The following is a 27,441-nucleotide window of genomic DNA, read 5'->3' as shown; positions in this document are numbered from 1 at the left end:
CCATATTCATTAAAACTCCAGAAACGGTAAAACCAACTGGGGACACAATGTTAAAATGCCTGGGCCTATGGAAAACATATTTTATTTACTTAAAGCACTATACTGGCCCATGATCTTCCAGGTAAGTATCTTGTTTTATCTTCTGAATTTGTTGCAAGAGTGTAATATTACAGATTCATAGCACTCCATTTGGTTTCTCTGTGGGGGGTTTAGGGAAGAAAACTCAGGTTGTTAGGCTTGAAGGGATTTATGTTTATTAATTTTAGTAGGATTTGCATCAGAATTAGTATTTTGTAAGAGTTATACTAATTTATATGTACTCATGTGTGCCTGAGTGTGTGAGTACGCATCACACTCATGAAGGGGCCTGTTCAGGGAAGATAATGTTGCCAGATTCCAGCGAGTGGGGTTGCAGGCATTGTGGACTGTCTGAGTGTGATGGTGTTTGCAACTCCAAGGACTCTGCAGAAGTTGAAAGTTATAACCAATAAGACATCTTTTCAACATTTTCAGTCTTAGTACTACGTTACTAAATCCATTTTATATATTTCATCATGAATATATTTTCATATAGTCACCGTAATTTGTTTTTAGAACACATGACTGCAACATAAATAAAATTTGCAGTCCTACACACTTACCCTTTGCTCCTCATATAAACTTTGATAAATTATTCTGAATTTTTTTTTAATTTTGTTCATTAATATAATAAAAGTAGGATTATATAGTACACACTCTCGGAAATCAGATTTGTTGACTATGAATAATGTATTAGAATTTCATTAACTTACTACACTATCAAAATTGTGTATACTTTGGTTATTGACCATGACCTTAGTCTATTTTCCCTATAACTGTACTTATGAATTAGTCCCTGGAAGACATTAAGTTGTTGGTCATTTGGACAATATCATTTAGCTACAAGTTATTGTGCAAAGTCATTCCTGGTGACCTGTTTACATTTACACTACCTTATAAAAACAGTAGTAACATATCCCAGTGTTATTATACAGTTTTATAGCTTTGTCTTCAATGCTCAAGAGTTTGAATTGTTTTATACTCTTCCCTCCACATAACTGTCAAAATGGTTATTTTCTGTCAACCACTTAAAAATATCATCTCACAACTTTCAAAAATGTTGACTATGGTATTGCTACATAATATTTGGTACATTTTATGCTGACTTCTCTGCCATTTATCCTGTTTGATGAACTATTAACTCATGGTTGCTTAAGCATTTGATTATCTTATTAGTTAGCTTCTATGATGTAGTATGTATATGTTCTTGAAACATAATTGTATCAGATATTCTTTTGAAAGAATATCTTTCATGTTGTAGCTCAGCCTTTTCTCGGATAGACATATATTTTCCACAATAAATAATTTTAATTTTGCTTAAAGAACTGTTATAACCCACATATTGGCCTTTGTTTTGATGAGGATATTTAACATGTTTGGAAAAAAAGATCAAAGAAGGTAAGCATTAGTATAAAGCTCTTTCTGGACAAATATTCAAGAGCTAAGCCTAGCTTGAGGTATAAGGTATAAGATTTATCATTTAGAGGTCATTGGGTCATTTATATTTGTAGTGTCTTGAGGATGTCTGACATAAAGTAAACATTACAGAGATCCCATCACTATTTGTCAAGCCAGAGGCAGGTCACAAGACATAACACTAATGTCTATGTCAGGAAAGAAGGATGCTGCTCAGTGATAAAAAGGTTTTGTAATATGTGTAAGACTTTTAGATCCAGCTATAGGTGTGTAAAACAAAAACCAAGGATGCAGCCAAAAGATTATAGTATAAGTACTTATCTTCCCAAAGTATTTCTAACATTCTATTTCTTACCTAATTCCAGAACCAAAAACCAAAGGAGTGTTGTGAGGTGTGCTAGAGTCTGACCCCTCAAATGACCAAGTAGCCTTAAACAAAGCCAGAGACAAAGAAGCACATTTGTCTAGACTTAGCCTTTAATGATAGATTCTTCTTATATGACTTATCTTGGACTAAAACCAAAGAGCCTTGGGAAATCTGTCTGATGGTTCCTTAGAAAATGATTCCTTAAGGCTGTTTGAGGGATGGGGTTCCCACCCACCTTAAGAATAGTTCTCCCTGAGTTCCCAGCTGTACCACTCTTGGGCATACACCCCAAAGATGCCCCAACATATAATAAGGGCACATATATCACTGTGTTCATAGCAGCCTTATTGATAATAGCCAAAAGCTGGAAGCAACCCACATGTCCCTCAATAGAAGGATGGATATAAAAAATGTGGTACATTTACACAATGGAGTATTACTCAGCTGTAAAAAACAAACAAAAAAACAAACAAAAACAAAAACAAAAAAAAACAAAAACAAAAAAAACCCAAAAAACAAAAAACAATGACTTCATGAAATTCATAGGCAAATGGATGGAATTGAAAATACCATTCCAAGTAAGGTAACCCAGTCACAGAAGAACATACATGGTATGTTCTCATTGATAAGTGGATGTTAGTTAAATGAAGCTTGGAATACCTGTGATACAACTCACGGACCATATGAAGGTCAAGAAGAAGGAAGACCACACAAAGTGTGAATGCTGCAGTCCTACTCATAAAAGAGAAGAAAATAATCTCCTCAGGGAGTAGAGGGAGAAAAGGATTTGGGAGGGAAAGAGGAGGGTGAGGGGAAAGGGGGCGGTTCACATACAGGAGGAGATTGGGGAGAAGTACATAGAGTCAGAAATTTTAAGGAGGTGTGTAGCAGTAAGAGGGGACGAACTTGGAGTAGTCTCTAGAAAGTCCCAGATCCCAGGGACACAAGAAGTTCCCAGGACTCAAAAGGGAGAACATTAGCCAAAATACATAACAAAGGGGAGAGAGAACCTGTAGAGAGCACATCCTGCTTGGATCCTGGTTGAGGGGTGGGGCCACCCACTCACCTTAAGAATATTAATCCAGAATTCCTCCTGTCAAAGGGTAATGCAGGGAAAAATAGTGGAGCAGTGACTGAAGGAAAGGCCATCCAGAGACTGCCCCACCTAGGGATTCATCCCATCTGCAGATACCAAAACCAGATACTATTGCTAATGGCAAGAAATGCTGGCTGACAAGAGGCTAGTGTAGTTGTTCTCTGTGAGAGGCTCTGCCACAGCCTGACCAATACTGATTTGGATCATGCATCCAACTATTGGACGTCACGTTGGAAATCCATGGAGAAGTTAGGGCAAAGACTGAAGGAGCCGAGGGGGTTTATGACCCCATAGGAAGTAGAACATCAACCACCCAGATCCCCCAGAGTTCTCAGGGACTAAATCACCAACCTAAGGGGGTACCCGTGGCTCCAGCTGGATATGTAGCAGAGGATTGCCTTATCTGTCACCAATGGGAGGAGAGCGCCTTGGTCCTGTAGAGGATCGATGACCCGGGCTAGAAAATGCTAGGGCAGAGAGGCAGGAGTGGGTGGGTGGTAGGTAGAGGAGCATCCTCATAGAGGCGATGGGAGTGGGGGATGAGATAGGGGTTTTGTGGAGGGGAAACTGGGAAGGGAGATGACATTTGAAGTGTAAATAAATAAAATAATCTATAAAAAAAGAAGAAAAAAGAAAGGAAAAAATAGAAAACAAAAACAAAACAAATACAAACAAACAGAAAGTAAAAAACCTCAGGCTGTAGAATGCTGGTCTTCCAGGTATATGGAATTATTCCTGCCTTCCTTTTCTGTTTAACATAATTTATGTCCTGCCCCATTTTAAAAACGTTTTTATTAAAAAAAAAAAACGTTAGTTTTTTTTCAGGGACATGGTTAATGCTTTCCGAATGTCTATGCCTAAGAGTACAATCTGATTAGTCACATGCACATAAATTATGATTTATTTCCCTTTTCCTGTCTCTCTTCAAACTTCTGCCTCAAACTCTTTTCCGAGTTCCCTGATTTTACTTCCATTCCATCATTTTATTGTATCCCCAAATTTATTTTAACTCAAGAATTCATTGTTTTCAATATAATGGACTATAGAGCTAACAAACTTCGCATGTACAATTGCTTTCCCAGAAACAAATGTGCCTGCTTTAGTAACTCCACTAACATTTAATCATGTGATTATATCATTTAGCTATCAGTAGACATGGTTTCCCATTTATCTTCTTAATACATACTAGTTCTTCTATTCATAACATTTATAAGCCATATGTAAGTTGGTATTGATGAGTTAATAAATACTCTCAAATTTTTAAATTTGAAATACCCAACAAATTTAACTCTGGTTTGTCACGGGAGTGTTGTGTCCCTTACTCTTTTGCCTGCTCTTAGAACCTTTTTTCTCCTACTGGGGAGTGTAATCCAGCTTTGATACGAGAGTTTATGCCTAATTTTATTATATCTTCTCATGCTATTTTCACTTTGTAACATTGGGAGGCCTGGTCTCTTCTGAAGTGAAACAAAGGAGTGGTGGCAGGGGCCTGGGATAAAGGAACAGAGGGGAGGTTGTAGTTGGCGGGATGCATTATGTTAAATAAGAACAAAGAAAACGAAGAAAATCATTTCGGAAGTGACACAGGTATAGGTTTGATTATAGTACTCAATGTGAAATTATTGATTGAAAAAGATTTTAGTTTATACTTGAAGATGGTAAGTCTGGTAATCATCTAAAGTAGAGATTCTTTATGCCTTCACATGACAGCTTTCTGAACATCTCAGGATTGTAGGTTGATCATAGAATATTTCTTTCTTTACTTTTTATTCTTTATTGACAATATTTTTCATACATTATTATCTAATTGTGTACTCCACTCCCCCCAACTTCTATGAGTTTACTGCTATCATATTTTTGGACATTCAAAACGAATGAAGTAGTTTATGATTTTAATTAAATGGGTAAATTATGCATAAAATTGATTACATTACTTACAAATTTAGAGTTATTTTTGTGTTTGATTTTTCTAAATAAATAGCATATACTCTTAAGTTATAAAACTCTTCAAAATTTGAAGCTACTATGGCTCAGGCATGTATTTGAAGAGTGTTGCTTCACTGGCAAATTCATCAACTTAATACTTATTTTAGATTTTAGGTATATTAAAAATGGAAGTAGAGTTATTTTTCAGTAGTATGGTAAATTCAGAAATTTATTATGTATTTTAGATTTTAGATATATTCAAAAATTAATGCATATTAGATTTCTTTCTGTTTCAACAGTGTAAAATTGAGTAGTTTTTCAGTACATACATAGAATATTTTTAAAGAAATGATTAGATAAATAAGAATAAATATTTCTAGTTGACAAAATTTTTTGTTTAAAAGCACAAATCTTGGTGGGCGGGGAAAAACAAAGCACAAATCTGCATTTACTTATAAGACTGTGGCTTCGTGTCCCCAGCTCCGAAAAAAAGAACAAAAAAAAAAAAAAAAAAAAAAAGACTGTGGCTTCGTGTTGTACAGCAGAGATAGGAAAGTGGCTATGTCTACAATTTTGGATATCACCTAAGAGACATGTTTAGCTTTAATAGTTCCTTGATAGAAAATCCATAGAACACATGTAGTGCTATAGATTCTGTTTGAATAATACAGAAAATTATACAGGAGACGTGTTTAGAAATGGAATATGGTCTTATGGGAAGACCAAAGAAGTATTCTAAAATCATAAGGTTTCTGGCAGTTGTTAGCATCTGCCAGAGCTATAACTTAGTTTTATAATTATTGTTCTAAATATTTTGATACAAGCTCACATTGGTCTTGTACTCATTAGGCAGGAATCACCCTGAACTTCAGATTCTTCTGCCTATAGGTCCTGAGTATTAAGATGCCAGTCAATTATCTTCGGTTCTGACATATAAAATACCTTTCAGAAAAACAAAATAATGTCCAATTTTTATTTCAATTATTTTTTATTTCCACAAACTTTTGAAAATACTGATAATTAAAAAATATTCTTGTGTTCATATTTTTAGTACAGTAAAACTCTTCTTCTCTATATTGTCATATTTGACCTGTGAAGTAAGAAAGAGGAAATAATGTTTTCATAGATACTCTAAGTCCGAAGAATGTAAATTCCTGAAAGCTCTAAATGTCATAGGATTATCACCAAATATACATCCTTCTGCAGATATGATACAGCATACAAAACATTATCTAATCATTATTTATAACCAGTTTATTTTCTATTTTGATTGTCTTTAGTTATTACAAATGCTAAAGAAACCAAGTCCTCAAAGTTGTTTATTTCCTTTGCAATATTAGTATATGTATAAATAAACATGACTAGCATGGGAAGTAAAGTTATAAAACCTTTCTAGTCCATTGTTGCTTTAATATCATTAACACAAATTTAAAATGTATCTTTAGAAGAGGAAAACTAAGCATTCAATTTGATGGTAATGTTCTTGTTATATTATATATTCCAGTGAGTTGCTTTTCTTTTAAAGATTTATGATTTTGTTAGCTTCAGATTAATGGAGACTGCTTCTGTTGACATTTAGATTTTACACACATACACACTCACACACACACACACAACTGGAGAGAGGGAGGGAGGAAGGGAGGGAGAAAAAAGGGAGGGAGGGAGGGAGAGAGAGAGAGAGAGAGAGAGAGAGAGAGAGAGAGAGAGAGAGAGACTGAGACTTAAGTTTAGAAATGCCAATTCATATAATCACCACAAAAAGTAATTTAGTGAGCAGATCAATTTTAATACAATGTTTTACACCTTTACCCACAAGGAAAATGTCAACTTAAGGTACTTGAAAATTGAAAATTTTCATGACATTTTAATATCTAGATGCAATAAAGACACTTCAATTCCTGTAAGTGGATTAGAACTAAGTCATGTCCTTTTAGAACTCACTTGATAGGTGTTTCATTAGACAGGTAATTCAATAGAATATGTTGTATAGTTTATAAGCCATTGAATTGCATAAAAATGTCTATGGCAAGAAATCACTATTTGAAACATGTAGAATCTAAAGAAATCAAATGCATCATTTGCTTTTATTTATTCTGCAAGTCTTAAAATCTGAAGCAGGTGACTTATTTAGTGAAATATATAGTTAAATATTATGATTTTATCATTTCTTCATCTTAAGTTCTACAAACACTTACCAGTTCACTTACCTTCAAGTGGTTTGGTTGATGTAATAGGCATGTTGGATGTAAGGTGAATGGAAGAGAAATATTGAGTTTTAAATAAGATTCATGTAAACTTTATTTCATAGTTGCAGATTATTTAAAATGTACTTTTCTTGATGAGTAGATTATATTTCCTTTACTCTCTATGCTTTTAACTTTTTAACATTTGTTATAATACAGATATGAAATATAAAATTTTTAGTAAGTATACTTAGTAACTACTGTGAAACAAATGTATAACAATAACCAAATGTTTCACCAGAACAACTTTTGTTACTGCTGTCTTTTCATCATTCTCCATGTTTTACATCCCTCCGAGCACTATTGGATTTACTGCTTATGTCTTATGGCATTTTTACTCACTTTGTAATAAAACATTAAAAATAAATGAGCAACTGATAGAAAGCAAATGGAAAATGACATAGTCATATAGACCTCACCAAAAGATACAAAAAGACATTCAGTAAGCCATAATGGCTGAAGGGAGCACGCCACACAGAGGAGAAGTTCTGAGAGTGCTGTGGGCTGTGGTGTTGGCAGAAATGCAAGTCAGATATGTGTCATGACTGTAGGTTATTGGGGGACAGAGTTATGAATAACACTTACCATTTACTGGTATTGATAACTCCACCAGGATGATTTTTGAAGAAAAATGATGAGAAAAGAAGTTTAGAATCAATATTGGTCTATGTGGACACTAAAACAACAACCATTCTAATATGAAACAAAAGGTGTCACTGGAGACGTTCTACCCGATACATTCTATCTGGCAGGCCACAGCATTCTGAAGAACAGGGATAGCACAGAATCACCAGTTTCTGCACACTGACTTATGGGTAGGAAAGATACTGCTTAATGTACAGCTCCGTCATATTGTTTTTACTGCTACCTGCTGCTTTGGGTATTAGGAATCTCCATGGCAAATAGTAAAGGTCACTCTGCTAAAAACTCTAAAGATTTATGTCTGCCTAAGATTCCTAAGTCAAAACTTAGAATGCAGACCTCCCACAGCAATAAGAGTGAGGATTTGGAGCCATGAGAAAACCTGGATGGACTATCCATCCTTCCAGGAATACAAAGACACAATCAAGATTCTCAGACATCATATTAGCAGGTACCTTAGCCTTGAAATTCAGACTCTGGTACTATAAACAATGAACTTCTGGTAGGTATAAATTTTCTATTCAAGTTATCTGCCCTAGGGAAAACAAATCTAGAATATAGAAGAAAAGGTTAGTCAAATAACATTAAAGAAATTTATTATCAATGCCCATAAAATTTTTGATTTACTATAGAAATATTTTAATTAAGATTTCCACTTTGCCATTAACCATTTCCATGTTATAGTAGAAGCATAGACAAACAAATACATACTCACACACAGACAAAAATATATGAGAGTTAATTAATTAACTAATTAATTAGTAAATTAAATGTGGGGCTTCTCTACTCTTGTGGAAGGGTTACATTTGAGTAATATTGCTGAACTGCCATTCCTGGCAACTGACCTTTCCTCCTACCTTATGAGAGAATGATTCTTTTATCTTTCAGAGAAGTATACTATCAGCATGAAACTAAAAGTAATCAGCCCCAGAATTCCATAAAAGATGAGTTTGAGTATTTTCTTTAAATACAGCGAGCCATAAAGTAGCTTACATATAAAGAATATAAAAGGAGTTCTAACTTCATGATAGGAAAATCTGAATTTTCATCACAAAGAAATGCAGAAATCATTGTCTTTTCTGCAATCATGTATACCAAAACATTGCTGTTTAAAATGATAATTAATTATTGAGTAATGTCTCTGTTTTATTTGTATACCATGAATATTTAAATTAATTGGTTTAATAATAATTTATTTTATTTTTAATAAAGTTAATACTAACAAAGATCATTTAATGTGACATTTCTGGGGGAATTTTAATAATGTAAATTATAATTGGTCTAACATATTAATTATTAAAATGCATCATTTAAAATTATGTGATCAAATTAAATTCCTTCCCAGAACTCTATATTTATGCTCCTCAATTACAGTACTGACTTAATATATCACTTTGAATATTAGACTGAGTAGTGTATAAATCTTGCATTATTTAATTGCAGTGATGTTGCTAATGTTCTTGGAACTATTCAATCATTCATTGAATATGATCCTAATATGTCCAATGTAAAAGCTGGCTTCTTTCTTTCTCGTTAAAATTGATAACAAACTAAAGGAAAGCAAGGGTAATAAAAGTGAAATGGACACCACAAAATGAAGCCAGTATAAAACATTCATTAAAGCTAATGTTCACTAAGTCAACATAAATTCAGAGAAATGACTTGCCTTCTCTACCTCTGGAGTGTTTGGAGTTAGGGATGTGTGTGTTCTTCCTCTAGCCACAATGATGCACGTGAAGTTCTGCAAATAATTTGTATGTGTCAGTGGTTTGTCTGCAGTTTTCCACCCATAAACCCTTTTCTCCTGCATCTAGCTGATACTTAGGTCTTTATTAAAATTTTATTTGATTTCATTTTTCTTTTACGTTTTATTGAAAATGCATTCTTTTTCTTGGTTACAGTTTTCTCTCCCTCTTCTCCTACCAGTTCATCCCCATCATCCCTCCAAAACAAATCCAATCTACTTCTGTCTCATACTAAAAATAAAAAAAGGAACAAAGAACCAGGCTTCTAAGTGATAAAAAACAAACACAACAACATAAAATGTAGTAAGATAAAAGAAAAAGCAAGCAAACAATCAAACACCCCAACATAATAAAATTGGACAAGCAGAGGGAAAAAGTGGCAACACCAGGCACAAGAATGAGAGACACACTCATTCTGTCTCTGTCTCTTTATCTCTCTGTCTCTTTGTCTTTCTGTCTCTATTTTTGTCTCTGTCTCTTTGTGCCTCTCTGAGTCTCTGTATCTTTTTCTCTGTCTCTCTATGTCTGTCTCTCTGTATCTGTCTCTCTCTTTCTCTCTGTGTCTCTCTCAATCCTTGTCTCTCTTTTACTCTTTATCTCCGTCTCTGTCTCTCTCTCCCTCACTCCCCCCCCCTCAGTTGTGCGATAAAAAATTATAAGCTAAGAACTTTACTATAAAGGCAGAGCTCCTGGGGTAATACTCAGGTTAACCTTTTGCTTGCTTTTTCAGCCTCTGTGAGACCATGTAAATCTTGCTTAGTTAGTTAAGAGGGGTTTTTCCACCTCTGGCTTTTCACTCTTTCTACCTTGTCTTTGTGGGGTCCCTGAGCTCTGAGGTGAGGGACTTTATAGAGTCCTCAATCCAATTGGATCCTCTTGGTTATATCTGGATGTCATTCTTTGCATCTGTTCCTGTCCTCTCTAAGAGGATGCTTCCCTGTTGATGACTGAAAAAAAGCACTGAACTATATGGATTTCAGGATATATTTAGAGTCATGTTATTGATACTATTTTTCTTTTTTTTTCCTTTTTTTCTCCATTTTTATTAACTTGGGTATTTCTTATTTACATTTGAATTTTATTTCCTTTCCCAGTTTCCAGGTCAACAACCCCCTAACTCCTTTCCCTCCCCATCCTTCCCCCTTTACCACCCTCCCCCCAACAATCATGTTCACTAGGGGTTCAGTCTTGGCAGGACCAACGGCTTCCCCTTCCACTGGTGCTCTTACTAGGCTATTCATTGCTACCTAGGAGGTTGGAGCCCAGGGTCAGTCCATGTACAGTCCATTTGCCTATAAATTTCATGAAGTCATTGTTTTTGATAGCTTAGTAGAGTCCAGGGTCAGTCCATGTATAGTCTTTAGGTAGTGGCTTAGTCCCTGGAAGCTCTGGTTGCTTGGCATTGTTGTTCTTATGGTATCGCAAGCCCCTTAAGCTCTTTCAGTCCTTTCTATGATTCCTCCAATGGGGGTCTCTTTCTCAGTCCAGGGGTTTGCTTCTGGCATTCACCTCTGGATTTCATATGTTCTGGCTGTTGTCCTGAGAGATCTATATCTGGTTCCTGTCAGCCTGTACTCCTTAGCTTCATCCATCTTATCTAGTTTTAGTGGCTGTATATATAGGGGCCATAAGAGGGGAAGGCTCTGAATGGTCGTTCCTTCAGTCTCTGTTCTAAACTTTGTCTCCCTATCCCCTCTTTAGGGTATGTTTATTTCCCTTTTAAAGAAGGAGTGAAGCATCCCCATTTTGGTCATCCTTCTTGACTTTCATGTGGTCTGTGCATCTTGGGTAATTTGAGCCTTTCAGCTAATATCCACTTATCGTTGAGTGCATACAGTGTGTGTTTTTCTGTGATTGGGTTACCTCACTCAGGATGATATTTTCTAGTTCTATCCATTTGCCTATAAATTTCATGAAGTCTTGTTTTTGATAGCTTAGTAGTATTCCATTGTGTAGATGTACCACATTATCTGTACCCATTCCTCTGTTGAAGGGCATCTGGGATCTTTACAGTTTCTGGCTATTATAAATAAGGTTGCTATTAACATAGTGTGTCTTTGTTTTATGTTGGAGCATCTTTTAGGTATATGCCCAAGAGAGGTATAGCTGTGTCCTCAGGTAGTGGAATTTCCAATTTTCTGAGGAAACTCCAGACTGATTTCCAGAGTAGTTGTACCAGTTTGCAGTCCTACTATCAATGGAGCAGGGTTCCTCTTTCTCTACATCCTTGCCAGCATCTGCTGTCACCTGAGTTTTTGATCTTAGCCATTCTGACTGGTGTGAGGTGGAATCTCCGGGTTGTTTTGATGTGCATTTCCCTTATGACTAAAGATGTTGAAAAATTTTTAGGTGCTTCTCAGCTATTCAATATACCTCAGCTGTGAATTCTTTGTTTAGCTCTGAACCCCATTTCTTAATAATAGTGTTATTTGTCTCTCTGCACTCTAACTTTGTGAGTTCTTTGTATAATTGGATATTAGCCCTCTATAAGTTGTAGGATTGGTAAAGGATATTTTCCCAATCTGTTGGTTGCCGTTTTGTCCTAACTACAGTGTCCTTTGTGTTACAGACGCTTTGTAGCTTTATGAGATCCCATTTGTTCATTCCTGATCTTAGAGCATAAGCCACTGGTGTTCTGTTTAGGAAATTTTCTCCAGTGCCCATGTGTTCAAGATTCTACCCATTTGTTCTTTTATTACTTTGAGTGTATCTGGTTTGATGTGGAGGTCCTTGATCCACTTGGACTTAAGCTGTTTATAGGATGGTAAGAATGGATTGATTTGCATTCTTCTACATGCTGACCTTCAGTTGAACCAGCACCATTTGCTGAAAATAATGCCTTTTTTTCAAGTGGATGGTTTTGGCTCCTTTGTCAAAATCAAGTGACCATAGGTGTGTGGGTTCATTTCTGGGATAAAGCTTGTTTTCATAAAACAAGGAATTCCTGCATACCCTCTTTTGCTTTATCTAAATTTGTTTGAGAAAATATTTCATTGAACAAAATTATTAGAAATAAAAGCAATCCTAGCTCAGTACAAAAGCTGAAAACAAAATAGATGTAGACAAAGTGAAATGTGGGTAAATAATCATTTGTATTACTATTTAAATATAACAGTATATTTCTAACATAATAAGAAATATTCAAATATTTTACTAACATTTTAACAAATCGCAAACAAATGTGTTTTCTATTTTTCTAGTACTTACCTTAACGTAATATTAATCAATTGAATAGGATATGGTATGAGTATAAAATGAAAGACTAGCATAAACCAAGGATTCAAAGGGTATATCCTAACACCAGAAGATCACTATAATTATCAACCTGGTACTAGTTAATAGAATGACAAAAATGTCAGATATTCTTCCACTTAGTGTGATTTGATTTTACATGTTCGTAATACCTGTGTTGATCCGGTCTAAAATAATATATCTTGAACATAAACTAATGACATTATACTTTCCAACTTCTATTTGACATCCAAGATAATTTTTTTCAAATTAAGTTTAACATTATTATAGTTGAAAATAGGCACTGAGCAGTCAGTGTAAGTACTTATCATAAGGGAATTAACAGTGGAAAAGTCTTCCTCACAGGTCACTTAAATATAAATTATATAAATTAAGTTACATACAATTACTGAAAATAAAAGTGGAAATGGTTAAGTTGTACATTTAGTTTTGTTGTGTAATGTGGTGTGTGTGTGTGTGTGTGTGAGAGAGAGAGAGAGAGAGAGAGAGAGAGAGAGAGGGAGAGAGAGGGAGAGAGAGGGAGAGAGAGGGAGAGAGAGAGAGAGAGAGAGAGAGAGAGAGAGAGAGAGAGAGAGAGAACACATGTAATTTTATATTCATATATCCATGGGCTTAGATTCTAATTTATTTTGTTCTGAATTGTCTCATAACACTAGTGATTTCTAATATACATGACTTTTACTAGGTACAATTAACTCCTAATTTAAAGGATTTTGTTGTCTGAAAAAAATAATAGCATCAAAGAAATTGACAACAGGTTTTTTGAACTTGCTCATGAGCATCTACTTAAGAAGCTGCAAGAAGTGTTATCCTGAGGCCTGATTTTATCCTGAGATCTGCAGGTCTAGTGTATGTATTACAGATATAGTTACTGTTACCTCTGTTACATAAACACATGTTCGAAATCTAGTTACTCTTTTTCTAAATAGTTCTTATACAAATACAATATAGTGCAATAGAGACGTTAAACAATGATCATAATGTATATATTTAATCAATATGACCATATAGAAGATTAAAGAATTAGCTTGAATGCATTTTGACATTCTCAGTAAGAACTTAGGATTCATGAGAAATATAACATTTATGCTTCTTGTCAAATGTATCAAACCACAGTTAAGTTATTATCTTAATTTTTTTTTTGGTTCTTTTTTTTTGGAGCTCTGGACGAACCCAGGGCCTTGCGCTTCCTAGGCAAGCGCTCTACCACTGAGCTAAATCCCCAACCCCTATCTTAATTTTTAATGTCAATTATGACTTCAAACAGAAATAAAAATAATGATTGAAAATTAGCACTGAATACACTTTAATATTTATATACATTTTAATACTTAACCTTGTCAAACTGCAAATAAATAACCTCTATATTCTAGGTAAATAAATTAATTCAGACTACTGTTATGTAACATTTAATTAATAAATTCTAAAAATTAGAGATTAAAGAAATTAAATTTCAGATGATGTATAATTCACAATGACTGATCATTGGAAAATATAGGTTTTTTCAAAGAAATGACATGAAAATATAAGATTTCTGAGAAAATATGAAGGCTTTTAAAAGAATAATATAATGCAATGATAAAATTGTTACTATAAAAAGTTTTACTAGGAGAAAATAAATTATTTTCTATTAGAAAATGTATGCAACAATCTGTCCAATTTTACTATAAATTGGAAATTTCAAGTACACACAGAACACTCTCTAGATATTTCCTAGCATTCTCCATATACCAAATAATGAGTCAAAATATATTTCAAGGCTTAAAATAAGAAAAAGTATATTTGAAGTTATAAGGCAAACATATCATAAAATAATAACATTATAACCACCTGAAACAACTAGCAAGCAATGGGGAAGAATCATTTTAGTGTTGAGATTTCAGAACACGTTTAAGATATTTGGAGTTTGTAATTTTGTCTTAACACCTGAATCAGGAAGCAAATTACAGAAATTGGGGGAAGGGTTCATAATACTTTCAGAGACATTGCAAGGGTGCTCTAAGGAATCAGCTATAGAATTGTCTTTTTTTAGCATTTTTATTGATTATTTTATTTATTTACATTTCAAATGTTATCCCTTTTCCCCGTTTCCCCTCCAGAAACCCCCTGTCTCATCTTTCCTCCCCCTCTTTCTCTGAGGGTGCTCCTTCACCCATCCACTCCCTCTCCCCTCCCAACCTGGCATTCCTCTACACTGGAGCATCGAGCCTTCATGGGCCTCTTCTCCCATGATACCCAACAAGGCCATCCTCTGCTACATATGCAGCTGGAACCATGGGTCCCTCATTGTGTACTCTTTGGTTGGTGGTTTAGTCCGTGGGAGCTCTAAGGTATCTGGTTGGTTGATACTGTTGTTCTTCTATGGGTTATAAACCCCTTCAGCAACTCAGTCCTTTTTTAACTCCTCCATTTTAGTCCCAGTGCTCAGTCTGATGGTTGGCTGCAAGCATCTGCATCTGTATTAGTAGGGTTCTGGCAGAGCCTCTCAAGAGATACCTATTTCAGGTTCCTGTCAGCAAGCACTTCTTGGCATCAGCAATAGTGACTGGGTTTGGTGCTGCACATGGGACCGTTTAAATTCATTTAGTTATTTCATATTTGTTTTGTTGTTGTTGTTGTTGTTGTTGTTGTTTGTAGCAGAATTTTAATCCATCAACATGACTGCTCTGGAAAGGAATGGAATCCAAAGACTTTCTAGGTGTGTGTGATTGACTGGAGTGACACAGCTCTAGTCCTTGTGCCTGGAATACAGACACACCCTTATTACACATCTTTAAACCCAAACAATGTCATTCTGCTTGAGGGGAAGATAAAGTGAAGAATCCTAAAATGATTTTACAGAATGAGTCAGAGATGGAATACTCCCGACTCCCACAAGAACAGACAGGAAAGGAAAGCTGTTTTAAGAGCAGGGTATAGAGAGATAAACTTAGTTCAGTTTATTTCAGTTCACTTTAGTGCAGTTCAGTTGAATGAGTTCATTAGTCAGTGCAGTTTTCTGAGGTGCCCTTGGCTTCAGTTACATTCATTCATGAGTTCAATTCAGTTTGTAGATGTTTTGCAATGTGTGTCATCAGAGGAAGTTGAAGCCAGAGACTAAGAAGGTGCCAGAAGAATAAACAAGTTGACAGTTAGTTTGAGGCCAAACAGAGCATTTCAGTGAGTAGCTCAAAGAAGCCAGTATGAATAAGTCAGCTTGAAAAGGAGTTTGAGCCACAAGAGCTGAGTTGAACCAGCAGGCCAGAGTTACTTTTACATATTTTAAATGAATTTTAAAGAAAATATGGTACAATGATATGAATGTATGTTATGGAACAAAATGTTTTGTTGGTGAAAATTTAATATGAATATGATTAAAACATTTTTACCAAATGTTTTACAAATTTATTGACCTTTAATAAGATAAGAAAATATTTACTATTCTTTTTATTTTGGGTAAATTATATTTACAATAAATATCACTCAATATTTTTTGTAGATTGTAATTCCAGTCTACATTTAGCTAGAAAATTAATTAGGAAATTAACAAATGGGTTGATTTGCAATTTATGTCAGTATCAATCATTTTCATATCTGCATCATGCATTCAAGAAGGAAATTGTTTGAGAGAAATATGTTGTGACCTAAAAGTAAATTCTTGTTAACATTTATTTGAAATGCTGAGAGTCACAAAGAAACAATTTTGAGCATTTCTTTTTTCATTGTTTCAATTTCTTTCTTATAATAAAATCTTTATACATGTTATTTTAAGTGTTCCATATATATTTAATAAACATTTTTTTGTTACATTCTGTTGTTTCCTTTATACTAAAGGCAGCATGGTATTAAGGTCTTTGTGAATAGAATGAGGTTATAAGGGTTGTCTTTGATTACTGTTTCAGATTTTCCAGTTACTGGATTGGTATAATGCAGAACACTAGGTATAAAAGTTTGTGGCAAATCAACACAGTACACTTTATAACCAATGCTCTTCCACACCAAACTACTTCCTGAAGGGCCCAGCCTTAGCATTAGCAAACTCCATTTTTATGTTCAGACCAATCTTATGTTAACCTTATCCTTAATCAGAATTCAGTAACTGGAAAAAAATACATTTTGTGTCAGGAACCAAGTCACCCACTCCTAGAAAAAGCCACACATTCTCTAGCAAACAGTCAGTTCACCCTCAGTAAGAGTAATCAGTTCTTAGGAGGACAGCACCCAATGGTCCAGATGATCAAAATAGATGGCTTAAACAAGTTGCTACTTTTCATACCAAGCTAAAGTCATTACTAGCCAACAGAAATGTGCCAAGCGGTAATTTTCAAATGTCAATCAATCAGATTAAGTGACAAATTGGAAAACCCCTCATCCTGTTGAAACTAATAAATAGAGAAGACTGTACTGGCTTGGGGCCTTCCACATCCATCCCCTGCATTGACGAGGTTGGAGAGATTTGAACTGAAGTTTGAATAAAGACTCTTTACATATAATCTGGACTCCTGGTGTTCTTTGGTGGTCTGCACAGGCCCTGGGGTCAGGGCATAACACTTCCTTCATCTTTCTTCAACTCAGACCTACAGTTTACTTTTCACCAACTCCAAATATCTGCCTCATATTCTGAATTGATTGAGTGTTTAATCAGTTAACTAAATTAGAGCCTTCAAAGCCAAACCATATTCAAATGTTTCATCATTTGGTAACCAAGTTCCTGAAACATGAATCAATGTAGGAAAGGTTCAACACAGGATAAATATAGTATGATTTATTTAGTAACAAATATTCTCAAGACAAATTAATGAATTTGATTTTAGGAGTTTCCTCTCTATAAAAATACTAAAATAAAAATAAATAAATAAAATATTAAACTCTTCTAAATATTAAAATACATCTGTATTTTCTAGGAAGACTACTTCAAATTAATACATGATAGGAGAATTAAAGAGGCTAGTAAAAATGGAAAATTATTTTGTCGGGTAAATTTATGTCTGGATAAGCAAGGAAAATTAAAAGAATGAAAAGAAATACAAACTTTATTTTTCAAAATATATTGAACTATCTTAAAAAATGGGCAATGATGGAAAAAACTTAAGCAAACATACAGGAGTGGAGATTATGAGTAGAATGTGCCTAGGACTCCATATTTCAATTTCAATTGTTCATAGAGCTGTTGCTAGCTGTATACATTCGGCCAGGATATTTTTGTTTTTATTCTTCCTTCCTTCCCTCCTACCCTCCTTCCTTCCTTCCTTCCTTCCTTCCTTCCTTCCTTCCCATCCTTCCTTCCTTCCTTCACTCCCTCCTTCCTTCCTTCCTTTCTTCCTTCCTTCCTTTCTTCTTCTTCTTCCATCCGTTCATTCTTTCTTTCCTTATTTCTCTTTATTTCTTTGCTTTTTTATTTCTTTCTTTACCCTTGCAATTCTAAATTTATTCATCACTCATACTATATATTCCAACTAATCTTCTTCATCCTCCACTCCTCCCAGTCTGCCTCCACTACCTGCTGTCTCCCACACATGTATTTCTCCTCAGTTTCTCTTCAGAATATAGAGGTCTTCCAGGGATATCAACTGTACATAGCATAATAAATTACAATAAGACTAATATAAAACCCTCATACGAGGGCCTAGTAAGATCCATGTGTCTGTGATTGCTGTTTTCATTTTTGTACGACCCTTTGAGGTCTGCTTCGTTGATTCTCTGGTCTGCATTCTCCTGGTGTCCTAGATCCTTTAGGCTCCTATGATTCTTTGTCTTCTTCTGTTGGATTCACTGAGCTCTAAGGGGAAGGACATGAGATCAGGGTTGTTTCTGACTCTTGCTTGTACTTGGGACCCTTTTCGTCCTACTAGGTTGTCTCACTCAAGAGTATTTTACACATCTGTGTAGCAGCATCAATGAAAAAAAGATGCATCTCTCTTTATCCAATCATTTAGACTCACAGAAAATCTCCTCTGAACTCTTGTCATAATCTAATTGGTACAAAATGTAATCAGTTCCTTAACATTCCTCGTACTTGATGTAGGATTAAGGAAGGAAACCATTGAATGTGTATGCATGCCTGCAAAGAGGCTTCTCACTGCTTCTTTATGCACAGAGCAAATCCTTATTGCGTTCTCCCCTCTTTTTGGTTGTCCTATAGCTTTCAGCTTCTCCGGCACTGACTTGTTTGTCTGGTGTTATTTTATGTTCTTTTTATGCCTCCCTCAGCTTCTTCTACTATGAATCCATATTTCCTCAGCTTACACCATTTCTTCTGCTCAAGACTATCACCTTACTCCCAACTACTCAGCAAGATTCTGTCAAAGAGAATTCTGTCAGATATACTGCATGCTTCTTTTTGAATTAAAAGAAATGATGACTCAGTTCTTCTTATGCTTTCCCTCCCACTGCTTCCCTGTTACCATGCTAGCTTTTGCCTCTCACTTCTGGGCTTTGCTTTCAGTGTATTGGCCTCGACCTGATCTCTGTAATGTCGGCTGGTATTTAATCACTAGACTTCTAAGCACCACATTTCTCTAAGGAATATGTGTTGAAGATGTTAATTATAGATAAAAGGGTGGTGGCATACAGAGTAAAATGTCATTTTTGTTAATTTCAAAGAATATCATTGTCATTTCTGAGAACAACTTACATTTGCTCCTGATTACCTGGAAATGTAGACAGTTTTTTTGTTTGTTTGTTTGTTTGTTTGTTTTTAAGAATTGACATTCCTCAGTTGTAAAATGTAGTCAGAAATTCTTAACTGTTTATGCACGCACTTACCAGTATGGCAAATACTGGAGGAAAGGACTCTACTAAATACAAATGTCAATGACACCCTGAAATCAATAGTTGCTCCACATCAATATTCACAAATTGTTTTTTGAAGTTCTGATACCCTCTTCAGAATTTATATTGATACAGAGGAGATAGAAGGAAAAAAAAGTTTGAAACTGTCTTGGGAAGTGGATTTACCGCAAGCATTTTCAGGAAAAAATATCAGTGGGGACAAATTACCCAAGGCATGAGGTAAGTAAGACTTTCATTTTATCCCTGAGGGCATTTATACAGCATGGGATCTTACAAGTTTTTGACACAAGAGATTCAGTTTTAGATGCTATAGCACCCATGTTTCTGTGGCAACAAACTCCTGTTGCCCCACCCCCTTTGCCAATATACTACACAGATCTCCCATCCTCTCATCCTTCTCTTCATTCATGGTTTCATCTCAGCCCCTGCTCTAAAACACATTATCTAGAAGCACACAGACCACTCTAGACAGGGGAAAAGGTAGGCTACATGTGGATACTCACATTCCCCTAATCTCTTCCAAATCCATTCACCTTGTCTCACAACAAGCTCTGAAGCACCCCACCCGTTCCAGCTTCCCCTTCCGACTGATCCCATTTACTACCAACCTTACAGATCTTCCCCTGCAGGCTCACTTACACCTTCTCATTGCTTTATCCAAGTCCTGCAGAGCAGCAGGCATGCACTTGGAAAGTATAAGCCATACTAGCCGGGAAGCAGGTAGGCTCACTGCTTATCTTCCTTCATCTGTCTCTCTATTTTCCAAGTCCAATTCCCCAGTCCTATCCCAGCTCTTTAGCATACCACCTAATTCTATCTCTCCTCTGTTCGTTCTAGGTCATCATTAGCAGCGGACTAAGCAGATACTGGTGGAAAACATTGCTTTTCCTCTCTTTCGTGGGCCACTTGAGTCCCATCCACCCTCCCAGTCATGCCCATCCTCAATACCTATAAATAGAGTTTAGCTGAAGTACCCAGAGACCACACATACAGATATCTCAGAAGAATTTCCTGACAGGCAACACACAGCTACCACACTCACCAAAGAAACTGAAAGGAGGGCAACAGTTAAAACAAACAAACAAACAACAACAACAAACCCTCAATAACAGAGAGTATAATGTCTCAATTAGAGCCCAGCAAACCTACCACAGCTGGTCCTGATCATTCCAACATTGGTGAAGCACAATAAAAAGACCTTCAAATAAATAGCACTTATTAAAATGATAGATATACTTAAAGAGGAAATAAATATATTCTTTAATGAAATTTAAAAAAACACAAACAGTAGAAAGAAATGAATAGATTATCTCCAGACCTGAAAGTAGAAATAAAGCAAGCCCCAAATAAGGAAGCTATGGACATTAAAAATTTAGAAATTCTAACAGGAACCTCAGAGGTAAGCCAGAAACAGAATACCAGAAATGGAAGAGCAAATTTCATGTGCTGAAGACATGATAGAAAAAGAAATGGATCAATTATTTTAAGTTAAAAAAAAGTATCTTGTTACAAAGCATTCAGGAAATAGGAGACACATAAGCCCAAAGTGAAGAATAATATGGATGTAGGAAGGAGAAACCCAGGTCAAAGTAAAAACAGACAAACAAATGAACAAATAAAGAAAATTGAACAAGAGCACGAAATAAAGATTTCCTAATATAATCCTAACTGCATAGGAGGTACCTATCAATCTAGAAGGTACATTTCACATACCAAATATACTAAACTAGAAACATAAATCCCCCAGCACATAATACTCCACCAGACGTCTCTGTGCAGAAGAATTCAAAGTGATCCATCCTCATCCCCCTGCATAAAACTCAAATTCAAGAAGATCAAACCCCTCAACATGAGCCCAGATACACTGAACTTGATAGAGGTCTCCTATCAAGTTGGGAAAGAAGCTCGAATCCTTTGGCAGAGCAGAAGTCTTTTTGAACAGCATACCAATAGCACAGGGACTGTGACCTGATGATTAAATTAAAGGTCTCTTCTACTGTGAGAATTGATGCTACTGGAGATTGGAATTGAATTTTTAGCCTGTTATTGAACATCTCAATTTTAAAATCCTTTCTCATAGATTGTGTTCATTTCCTAAATGAACTTGTCCCATTCTTGATTGCAACTACAACATTGATTCTTTGCAGAGTTGCAATGAGTGGCTTAAAAGATAGAAAGCAAACCCCTACGCATCCCTTAAGGATACCTGTGGCCTTAAGACAATTTTGATCAATAAAATACAAATTTAAAAATAAAATAAAATAGTACCACATGAAACAGAGAAGCTTCTCTAAGGCAAAGACACAGTCATTGGGACAAGACGACAGCCTAAATGATGTGAAAATATTTTTTATCAACCTAGATCCATTACAGGACTAATCAAAAATATTTAAAGAACTCAAGAAAATAGATATCAAAAATAATAATTCTATGAAATACTTTGGTACACAACTAAACAGAATTCTAAATAGAGGAAATATAAATGGCTGAAAAACATTTAAAGATGTTTAGAATCCTTATCCATCAGAGATATTAAAATAAAAACTGCTTTGAGATGCTATCTTACACCTGTCAGAATGGCTAAGATCAGTAACACTAGTGACAGTACATGCTCCTGAGGATGTAGAATAAGGGGATCACACTCATATTTTAGGGAAGCCTATTGAAGAGGATGAAGGAACAGTATAAGAGCCAGAGAATATGACAAACACTAGAAAAACAAGATCCTCTAAATCAACATGGACAAAACTCACCCGAATTCTCAAAATCTGAGGCAGAAAGCACAGAACCTGCCTTCTATTTGCCTCTTTCCTTTGTTTGCTTTGTCCAATTCCATTTTGGTCTTTTTTGTTTTCTATTACATTTTAACTATTATTAAAAATGAAAGGAATTATTTTACATTGCTCCTATCACATTTAAACCATCTGTATTTACTGTAAGCCCACAGAATTTAGATAACTATAATTCTTCTATGATGACCGTGACGACAGTGGTGTGTGTGTGTGTGTGTGTTGTGTGTTGTGTGTGTGTGTGTGTGTGTGTGTGTGTGTGTATGACTGCTGCAGTAATCTTTCTGTGTTATCTGCTTATACTCTCTGATACCAAAGAGAATGGGAGAGAGGTGATGTCACCAGTCCTCCCAAGCCATGTAGCTTTTGAAAGTTTTAGATTCTGGGCACTCTGTATTCTCATTTTAAACTCTAAAATTTGGAGCAGGCAAGCACATATGATTAAACAGAAACAAACTTACATGGGAATCAGAGGTGATCAATAATCTAGTGTCAGCTAATTTTCCAGGTCATTTTCCTTCAGCTAGTAAGTAAGTGAAATCATGCTTGGCCATTAGGAAATCAAAGAAGACCTATGAGTAAATCACCAAGTAATTTGGACCAGAAGGGTTGTTAAAGCATTTAAGAACCATTGTTGAGGGGGTTGGGGATTTAGCTCAGTGGTAGAGCGCTTGCCTAGGAAGCGCAAGGCCCTGGGTTCGGTCCCCAGCTCCAGAAAAAAAAAGAACAAAAAAAAAAAAAAAAAGAACCATTTTTAAAAGTAAGTTTTGAAAAATCTAAGCTTACAATCTTCTTGACTTCAATATTATTTCATTTGTATTCCTAAATTTAAAATAATACAACAAAACCAGAAATTTGGAATTAATGAAATTATCTCTGTACATTTTGAATCCAATGGCTATTTTTCATAACAGTGTATTTCAGAATGGATAACCTTTTATATAGAGGAAAAAAGTTATTTAGCTCCCTATTCTGGAAGCATAGGCCAGGTTTAAGTGGCCCAAAATTCTTGATTCCAGGAATGCTGTTACACTTCATGTATAGAAGCAGAAGACAAGTAGGGATATTAAAAAAATTAAAAAGCAGATTAAACTCATAATAACAAAAAGATAGATAGATAGATAGATAGATAGATAGATAGATAGATAGATAGATAGATAGAAAAGACTCTGACTCTGAAGAATTTATTGAATTTGGCTAATGTAATTATTGTCTTCCATAAATATTAATCCCTCTTAACAGTCTCTCAGTTCAAAAAGTCTCAACACCTTTTAACACTTTGGCAATTAAATGTCACCAAGAGATCTAGAGAGATAGCCATATGCAAACCTAAATCTATTACCACCTCTGTTAAATTGATTCCTCAAAATTTGTCTGATATTTACAATTAAAGACCATAGACAGATTATATATTATATAACATAAATGCATATGTATTTTATATACAAATAAAAACATGCACTTATATGAATGTCGTATATACATAGACAGCCGACTGTGAATGAAGAAAGCAATTAAAACAAATTTAAAATATGAGAACACTGTTGTCTTTTGATAAGAAACATTTCCTCATATGCTCATGTATTTGAACACTTGGTACACAGTTCCTGGTCCCGATTAAGAGGCTATAGAATACAGCAAATACAGAAGCGAATGCCAGCAGCAAAGCACTGAACTGAGAACAGGACCCCCATTGAAGGAATCAGAGAAAGAACTGGAAGAGCTTGAAGGGGCTCGAGACCCCATATGAACAACAATGCCAAGCAACCAGAGCTTCCAGGGACTAAGCCACTACCTAAAGACTATACATGGACTGACCCTGGACTCTGACCTCATAGGTAGCAATGAATATCCTAGTAAGAGCACCAGTGGAAGGGGAAGCCCTGGGTCCTGCTAAGACTGAACCCCAAGTGAACGTGATTGTTGGGGAGAGGGCGGCAATGGGGGTAGGATGGGGAGGGGAACACCCATAAAAAAGGGGAGGAGGAGGGGTTGGGGAATGTTGGCCCGGAAACCGGGAAAGGGAATAACACTCGAAATGTAAATAAGAAATACTCAAGTTAATAATAATAATAAAAAAGAGGCTATAGAATATTTGCCAGGTATAGCCTTGCTAAAAGAAGCACTTCACTCAAAGAGTGAGGTGGATTTAAGAGTTTAAAGCTTCACTTGGTTCATGCTCTCTCATTCTACTTACTGTATTATGATAAAAATCGAATCACTGAAACATCCTTGGTCCTGCCACTATTCCATAACCACTTACAGTGTTAGATTCTGGATCTAGTCCCAAAAGCTAAAATTATACCTCTGCACCATAAGTTGTTATTAGACATAGTGTTCTCTCATAGGAATAGAAAGTAACTAATATCAACAAATGTAAATTAGCCATCTTTGTTGGACCCATTTCAGTGTAAGATCAAAATCAGGAGGGGCCTCAAAACTTCTTCATAGGCACATCATTCATCTCTAATACATTCCTTATTAGGTGTCATTGATGGATCACCATTTGGTTTTATTCTACATTTCTGTAAATTATTGTTATGGAATATTTGCATCCTTTGTGAGCTGAAATTCTCATGATTAAATCTTAATGGGTGGATTAGAAATGTCTCTGGGTGTCTTTGCTTCTTTGAAATTTATCCATTACTGTGCTATTCCCTGTGTCCATTTTACAAAGCCCACATGACCATGGGGGAAGTTAAGAAATACCCAATTTAATAAAGGTGGAAAAAATTAAAAAGAAAGAAGAAGAATACAAAAAGGCAAACAAGGTAATGCAAGCAGACCTGCGCTGGGGGCAAACACAATCATTAGCAGTTGTGTAATTGAGTTCTGTCTTCCCATCTTTCATCAATTTTCTAGACTGAGAAGCATAAGCTTCTTGAGAATACCTTCTGTACTTGACATCGCTACTTCTAATGTCCCTCGAGAGTGCTCAATTGTCCTTAACATCATCAATAAAGTGCACTTCCATTCAGCATCCTTCACATACCAAATCAAGTAGCTAATTCTGTCTTCAGCTCATTTTTATACTAGAAATTGGAATGACAAAGCTATATTATTCTTCCAGTTCTTGGAAAAACTCCCTTCACTGGGAAACTGAATCACTTTCTTTTCTTTTCTTTCTTTGTTTGTTTTTACTTTTTATTTTTATGTATGTATGTATGTGTGTGTGTGTATGTATGTATGTATGTATGTATGTATGTATGCATGTATGTATCTATGTGTGTATTTGTTTAAATTGCTGAGTTCCACTCTTCTCCCTGGCCTTTAAATATCTTTGTTTGCTTTTTAAAAAAGTTACTCTCTTGTGGTTCTCATCTTTTTAAAAGTTTTTCAGTATCACCTGGCAACATTCTTATTTAGTATTTTTCCTTAATGATTCCCTCTCATTTGCTCTCGCCTTGATTTTCTTTCTTTCTTTGTTTATTTGTTTCTCTCTCCCTCTCCATCTCCCTCTTCTTTCTTTTCTTTCTGTTACATCCACAATAGCCTTCCCATCTCAAATATAATCTATGAAAATTCATATTTCTGCCAGTTGTGGTATTATATATCATTAATTGTAACACACTGCAGTTATAGGTAAGTGGATAGAGGCGTTAATGGACAGCCAGCTTTCTCTAAATAGAAAGCCCGAGGCCAACCCATGTTGCAATGTAAAACCTGTTTCAGGAACAATATCTTTTTTGGCATATTTATACCAAATATCATCATATACCCCCTCTTATGATGGCAGCATCATGTTTCTTTTTGATGAGAAAAAATAACTCTTGCTTATTCTTTTTGTGGTCAAATAAGTACCCTACCATGAGTAAATTCGTTCACAAAACAACAAATATGTTTTAACCTATGAAATGTTCTCACAATAAAATAAACTTGAATTCAATCTTACCAACAAATCCTCTGATTTGTGCTGTGAAGGACAACACATGAAAGGAAGAAGATGAATTAAAAGGTGAGAAACACACATGAATTGACAGATAATATTGAATGTATAATGAATGACACAATGGTATGGTTTAATAAAAGTTGGAAAACTATAATTTACCTTCCACCACTGTCTTCTCCCCATCTCCAGGACAGCATGGCTTACATGGGTTAGAAGAACTTCTAAATGGGTGATGAAGACCAGGGCAGACTCTGAAGTCCCCCAATTGAGTATGGCATTGTCACCAACTGGGATAACCTGGGGAAGATAAGGCACGACCACATCTACAATGAGCCGTTTATAGCCACTGAGGAACATGTAGTGCTTCTGACTATGGTCCCCATGAGCCTCAAGGCAAGCAAAGAATGATGTCTCAGATCATGTTTGAAACTCCAATACACCGGTCATTAAAGTGGCTAACCTGACAGTATTTTCCTTGTATTTATCTGGGACAAGACTAATATTATGATGGGTTACAGTTATGAGGTTACACATACAGTGCCCATCTACAAGGATTATGCACTTTCCCTATGCCCTTTTTGTCTGAACCTCACTGAAAAGAACCTGACAGACTATATCAAGAAGACCCTGACTGAGCAAGGCTACAGCTTTACCACTATGGCTGCTCAGAGATTTGTGTGTCAGCTGAGGGGGGAGCTGTGTGTGCTATGTTGTCCTAGAATATGAACAATAGAAGCTGCATCCTCCTCCTTGGGCAACCTGCAAGTTGCCTGATCACCATCAGCAGTGAGAGATTTGAGTGACCTGATGTACACTTTCAACCCTCCTTCCTAGGCATTGAGTCCTGAGGGACCTTGAAATCCATCACTAAGTGTGATATGGATATCTACAAGAACCTGTGAGTCAACCGTATTCTACAGTGGTATCACCATGCCTCCAAGTATTGTGGACATGATGCAATAGGTGATCCCAACCCTAGTACCCAAATTAAAATTATTGCTTCCCCTGAGCACAAGCACTCCATCTGGATTCCTGGTTTCTCCCTGGCCTGACTGTGCACCTTCCAGTAGAAGTAGAACTTGGTGGAGGCAGTAGATGAAGCATATACAGTGAATCACGGGCATAATCACAGTGTGTAGGGCTCCCATTTGCCTATTATTGGAATTATTTCTGATAAAACTCTTAAAATAAATTTATTTGTATTTTATAGCTTGTTGAAAGGGGCAA

At 35.7% G+C, this 27,441-nt stretch overlaps 2 long non-coding RNA genes across 7 annotated transcripts in view; one reads left to right on the top strand and one right to left on the bottom strand.

Annotated features, from left to right (window-relative positions):
* The window catches only part of LOC102552232 (uncharacterized), a 212,956-nt gene extending 205,087 nt beyond the window's left edge, over nt 1–7,869 (bottom strand). For all 5 annotated transcript variants that reach the window (XR_010064136.1, XR_010064134.1, XR_010064139.1 and 2 more), the window contains exon 1: nt 7,712–7,869. This is a non-coding gene — a long non-coding RNA (uncharacterized LOC102552232). The remainder of the gene's footprint in view (nt 1–7,711) is intronic.
* Nucleotides 7,796–26,683, top strand: LOC120100742 (uncharacterized). 2 transcript variants are annotated; one of them, XR_005500739.2, is made up of 2 exons: nt 7,796–7,941; nt 26,404–26,683. It is a non-coding gene; the product is annotated as an uncharacterized LOC120100742 (long non-coding RNA). The 2 variants fall into 2 exon arrangements; XR_005500738.1 differs by lacking the exon at nt 7,796–7,941 and adding an exon at nt 7,948–8,270.
* The last annotated feature ends 758 nt before the right edge of the window (nt 26,684–27,441 follow it).

Source organism: Rattus norvegicus, chromosome 2, assembly GCF_036323735.1.
Source record: "Rattus norvegicus strain BN/NHsdMcwi chromosome 2, GRCr8, whole genome shotgun sequence".
NCBI classification, from domain to species: Eukaryota; Metazoa; Chordata; class Mammalia; order Rodentia; family Muridae; genus Rattus; species Rattus norvegicus.
This window is presented reverse-complemented; position numbering and strand designations above follow the sequence as displayed.